Source organism: Montipora foliosa, chromosome 3 (genome assembly GCF_036669935.1).
Source record: "Montipora foliosa isolate CH-2021 chromosome 3, ASM3666993v2, whole genome shotgun sequence".
NCBI classification, from domain to species: Eukaryota; Metazoa; Cnidaria; class Anthozoa; order Scleractinia; family Acroporidae; genus Montipora; species Montipora foliosa.
In genome coordinates this window covers 52048158-52054039 of record NC_090871.1, presented here as the reverse complement: position 1 = coordinate 52054039, position 5882 = coordinate 52048158, and the positions used below count along the sequence as shown (strand labels likewise).

The 5882-nt window shown below is 39.3% G+C and overlaps 1 long non-coding RNA gene across 1 annotated transcript in view; it reads left to right on the top strand.

Annotated features, from left to right (window-relative positions):
- Positions 1-367: 367 nt before the first annotated feature.
- The window catches only part of LOC137997634 (uncharacterized), a 20332-nt gene continuing 14817 nt past the window's right edge, over positions 368-5882 (top strand). The window contains exon 1 of the long non-coding RNA XR_011122538.1: positions 368-503. This is a non-coding gene — a long non-coding RNA (uncharacterized lncRNA). The remainder of the gene's footprint in view (positions 504-5882) is intronic.

Genomic DNA, 5882 nt, shown 5'->3' with positions numbered 1-5882 from the left:
TTAAAAGAATAATGTATTTCTCTTTTTTTTTTCTGTAAAAATCTATTGCCAAACCGTCCAACGACAGAATGCTAGGTTATCTCAATTACAAATTAAGATGTCAAGCTTAAAAGATTGCATATTCAGTGAAGTTCGAAGGAAAATTACACCGGCCTTTGCCGCAATATAGTCGTCAAAAACATTCCCCATGCTTTAAATGTGTTTTTCTCAAATGAAAGCCAACGGTAACTTTCGAATTCGTTTATAATATTCCTCCCACGGTAAATAACTGTGGTCAAAACAAATTAGCGTGAACCTCCCGTCCACGCGTGTATTGGTGTACTGGAAGTAAATTTGATTGGCCGATGAAGGACATGTCAATCAATCAAAAAAAGTGGGCGGAAGGAATTTCGAAGAGGAATTTGGTCAGCCAACTCCACATTACGTACCAAGCGAGACTAAAATAGAGCCTGATCGCAGGTTAATATTGAACAAGCCATTCCACAGAAACGAAAGCACGAAAGGTAAGTTGTAATTCAATAAATTGAAGTTTAATTTCATTTCGGCCCGCGAACTAAAGCAATGAAGCAAATAAATGGCGGTGCTTGGAATAAAATCAGTTGGTTACCACAACATTAAATAATATTCAAATAACTTGAACGCGCGACATCCAAACACAGTTACTTTGTTCCTGAAAAAAGCTACATGCGGCATTTACTCTGGCCGATGCATGTCCAGTTTGAAGTCATTCATCTGATGACGTCTCATAGTCTCGTACAGTAAAAATTCAAATGTCGGTCATGTCAGAATTAAATGTTTAAATCCAAGGAAACCTACAAAACGTGGCAGGCATTTTCGTTTTTGTTTCTCGTGCAACCATTTTTCAAGGGGGCATTTTGGTTTAGAGGTAAAATAACGCCCATCCATATCACGGCCGTGGCTTCAATATCTTACCATACACGTCAGCACCCTGCTAGCAGAGCCTGGAGGTTGCGTTTTTGTCGCGTTTGAATGAATGTAGCGGCCGTAGAGTTCAGGTTTGGGGCCGTTGTACTGATTAAAAAATTGGTGTTCAACATATCCTACAAAAAGATTGGCATAGCTAGGTCCCATTCAAACCATTAAATAGTGTAGCGATGGGCGTCTGATGGTCTGATGGCGTCTCATAGTCTCGTACAGTAAAAATTCAAGCGTCGGTCATGTCAGAATTAAATGTTTAAATCCAAGGAAACCTACAAAACGTGGCAGGCATTTTCGCTTTTGTTTCTCGTGCAACTATTTTTCAAGGGGGCATTTTGGTTTAGAGGTAAAATAACGCCCACCCATATCACGGTCGTGGTTTCAATATCTTACCATACACGTCAGCACCCTGCTAGCAGAGCCTGGAGGTTGCGTTTTTGTCGCGTTTGAATGAAATAAGTGGAGGTTGCGAAAAGATTCTACCAGTCTCGGGATCATTTTGGAGTAATTTAAAATTACTAAGAATGATGCTTTTGACTGCGTGATTATGAGGATGGAAAGTGAGGGTGAATGGAATTCTGTCATTCTTATCTTTTTGTGACGTTTGTAGCGATGACTGTCGATCAAATTGTTGGGTGCGATGATGGCCCGCTTTGACCACAGAGACAGGATAGCCACGTTTTTCGAAGAACTGGCACATCTCCTCTGATTTGCTGGAAAAATCGGAGTCATCACTACATAGACGTCGAAGTCTAAGAAATTGAGAATAAGGAATGGAGTTCTTGACATGTGATGGATGTGACGATGAATACAACAAATAACTGTGTGAATCAGTAGGTTTGTAGTGCACACTAGTACATAGCACGTTGCCTCTAATAGAAACTTTGATATTTAGGAAAGCCAATGAAGTTTCCGAAATTTCCCAGGTATATTTAAGAGCCGGATGAAAAGAGTTGACGGACGTTATAAATTGATCGAGTTCTTCTCTGCTAGATGAAATAGCACCGATGCAGTCGTCGATGTAGCGGCCGTACAGTTCAGGTTTGGGGCCGTTGTACTGATTAAAAAATTGGTGTTCAACATATCCTACAAAAAGATTGGCATAGCTAGGTCCCATTCACACCACTAAATGGTGTAGCAATGGGCAGGGTGACACGTCAGAAGTTCATTTTCAAACGATCCACCGGGAAAATGGATAAATTTCGGAAATGTTTCAGTCTGCGTTGAGCTGCTTACTACGGTAAAGAGATGGTACCCAAGAAACCGGAAATTCTGCGTTCCTGTTTGGAGACTTTCCTGTTTGCTGAAGGAATTGAACAGATGTATGGTTACCATAATGACTGTACAATTGGCGCACGAAAGTGAACGAGTTTTATTCCAAAAGATGGGTAAATCGAAACTAACATATAAAAAAGTAATCTGCAAAGGGGATGACCCAACACAGGAAAAAAAGAGTAATCTTGTAGCTAATCCAGACTGCTATTGTCATTGCTCCCTATAACCTGTAGCTTCTTTTACTATCAGGCCTAGGTTCATTGTTTCTGTTGTTTCGTTCTGCAATCATAGTCCGTGTCTGGAAAGCCAAAGGGTCTTTGAAAGAAAAAGCAGTTCACTCGAATGGTAAGTGCTGGAATTGTTACCAATTCAAAAGAAAACAGGAGACGGAAAATTTAACAATTAAAGTTGACGTCTTAGTGATCACCACAATTAAGGCGGAAAACAAAAGCAAAGCATATCAGGTAGGAATACTGGCATGACAACTTGAACTACAAGAAAAAGATAAATCGGGAAGTGCGATACCATTTTATACATAATTAATGAGTTTTCCAACCTCTTATGATCACTCAACCGTTGCAAAACAGTTCGATCTCAAGTAACAGCAATACATTCCTTTTCATAGCCTTCCTAATCATTCTAGTTTCCTAAAATTGGACACCTTCCAACAGTTCCGATTCACCCGAAGTACGATCGTCGCAGCGTGTTTTATGTTAGATCGACCACCCCCATTCACATAAACTTTTAAGACTACTTCTAAATGCCACGAATTTGAAACCCTTATAAACAGATTTAACTCCTCGATAGCTTTCTGATGATTGTTAAACTCTGCGATTTCCAAGACATGTTCCTGGAAAGCACCACTCCTAAATGTTTACGCACAAATACGGAGTCAATTCTGAATCATTGATCATTCATGGTTAAAGGAGAATGAAGAGACGAGTCCCTCTCGAAAGAGAAGGTCCTTTATTTAGTTTTGGCCGCATTCATTGTGCCAAGAGGAAGCACAAGTAAAGTGATTATTGAGTTGATTATCTGTTGTTGTGTGCAGGGACGTCAACATAGAAAAAAAGAGCATTCACTTTATTCAAACTATGTAACAACTACAAAACCCAAAAAATGCAAATCAGAAAAAAGTACATCTTGAAAACGATGTCGATAGCTCAGTCCTTAAAAAAACTCCCTAATGTTAAAAGTATCATGCGCTTGAAAGCAAACAGCAACTATTAAGACCAACATGGATATCGTTAATATATTCAAGAGCTGTAATAGGTCTAACACTTCCTCTATCTTTTCCCGAGACGAAAAACAACCCTCTACGACAATATTCATGATTGATAATGTCTGGCCTTTGATGGTATATTTCCCGATCACTTTGAATGCTTAAATCATACAGGAATTGAACATTTTTATTCTCCTTGACCTTCTTTGGCACATGTCATTCCAAGTAATATTCTGTTTTCTGAACAGTCCCCAGTGAACATTTCAAGAGTCACGCCTATTTTTACAATATACTTGAGCAAATTTAATACAGCTGTATGATGTCACCATCATCCGAAAGACCTTAATATTAATTTTCATGACCTTCATTTCCACTACTTCGAGTAACTTTCTTCCATAGGTAGGTCTCTCGGACTTTACTTGCCTGCGTCTTTAAACTAAAACATCAACTTTCATTATTCTTTGGATTTCAAAACTAAGTGACCCAAGTTTTAAGCCTTGATTTCAAAAAGACACCTGTTTATTTTAACAGGAATTTTCCTATTTAATGGTCCGCCATTCTTGAGAGAGCTGAATCGAGGAGAAAATGACGACAAAGTCTCAATAGTTTGAGAATGCAATGCGTGTGTACGCGAATGAATTAATATGAAGCACGGGAATTTCGGGCTTTCAGACTTTTAAACTCTTGTTTTGAGTATATAATATTAAGCTGCGTTTACACGATGAAATTTTAAGCTACGTAAATTACGTCACTTTTCCCTAGATCCAACCCTCTTAGGTCCAGTCGGTCAGTTTCGAACGTTAGTAATGGCGGTCCGTGAAATCCAAAACTTAACACTCGAAGTAAACAGCCTTTGCATGAAAATCAAAACTCAAAATTTTGCCAGTCAAGTGATAAGCAATCACACTTTTAAAATCTGAAGAAAAAGAGGAAGTGATTTCTTGATCATAGTAGCACTTTAAATTTTCCATTGCTGTACATTTTTAAGTTCCAAAATCCATACCGATGACACTTAACTCGCAAACAGTTAAATTCAAACTTAACTGCAACCTTACCTGCAACTTAACTTAGCTTAACTTAACACGAAGTCATTATTAACTTAACTGCAAATTTAACTCGCAAACAGTTTGCACGAATGAGTTAATCCTCTTATCCTCTTTTTTTTATACAATTTAAATCATCCATAAAAGTTGAATGCCAGTGAGAGGCAACGTTGCAATCACAAACAACAGGTAAGACAAAAAATCCCACCTGGAAAATCAGCTTTGAAGTCGAAACTTCACCCGGATCTTCAAGACATGATGTTGGTCGTGTTTTCCGAATCTCAGTACTTTCACTCGCTAAGCGCTTTATGCTGTCTGCAGGCCCGCCGAAGTCAACGATTTCCACAGGCCTTTCAGACAAGCCTTTTTACAACATACGTAGGCAGTTTTCCTTTCCTCAGGGTCATGAAATATTGATCTATGCGTAGACAGCTGTATTTCCTTTTTGTTATATGAACACCAATGAAATACCAAGTGAGCTTTCGCGCAAAAACATGATATCTTCACACGTGACAAGATCACTGTTGCTATGGTTACATCTAAAAATCGCGCCTTTCGATGCCTTTCGTGAAATGATTTAGTATTTCATTAGTGTTTATATAATATTTTGAATAGTAAATGGCTAAGCTCACTCGTGAAATATATTTCAAGACTCGAACCGAAATTTCGTATATCCGCGCGGCCATGTAATATCCTCTATATCAGCTCTTCTTTTAGCATCCTTCACTTCTGCTCGCCAAATAGTATATTGAGCTTTCTAAGAGATCATGGTTAACATCCTGCATTATAATTTCTTCAGCTTATCCTTTGCCTTGTCCATAACTTCTAAAACAGTTCCATTCAGACACGCCATTGCCTTTAGCATTTAGTCTTACTTCGCCCTCAAGTATCTTTATCTCAAATCCGGCCTGCAGTCTTTCTGTTACTGGCATGAAGAGAGCTCTCAGTTTCTGAGAAGCCTCTTGTTGACTTTAGGGCAGCCCCTTCTTCTACGGCCCAAAGCTCTTTCTTATTCTCCGCTTTGCTATTCCCCTCAATGCTGAAACTTTATTATGACTTTGACTCAAACTCATACTATTAGTCCATTTCAAATTCCCAGTTGTCCTTTGATCAGCTGCCAAGGCCCTTTGCACCAGGATATGACGCTTTGTTGCTGACCTCATCTGCCCATCATGCAAGATTCGTTTGACACCCCGTCCCCTGTGCCAACAGAGATCGACCCTCACACCTATGTCACACTTAGTTCACGCATCATCGTCACCATACAGTTTTCCTCTGAGTCTTCTTTGACTTGTAAACCAGTTACCTTAGTACGTTCGGGTCTGGTCTCAGCCTACAAGCTTCTACTCAGTGACTTTGACCATTCCTTTCTCTTTCTTCAGGATTACCATTCACTGTCGATA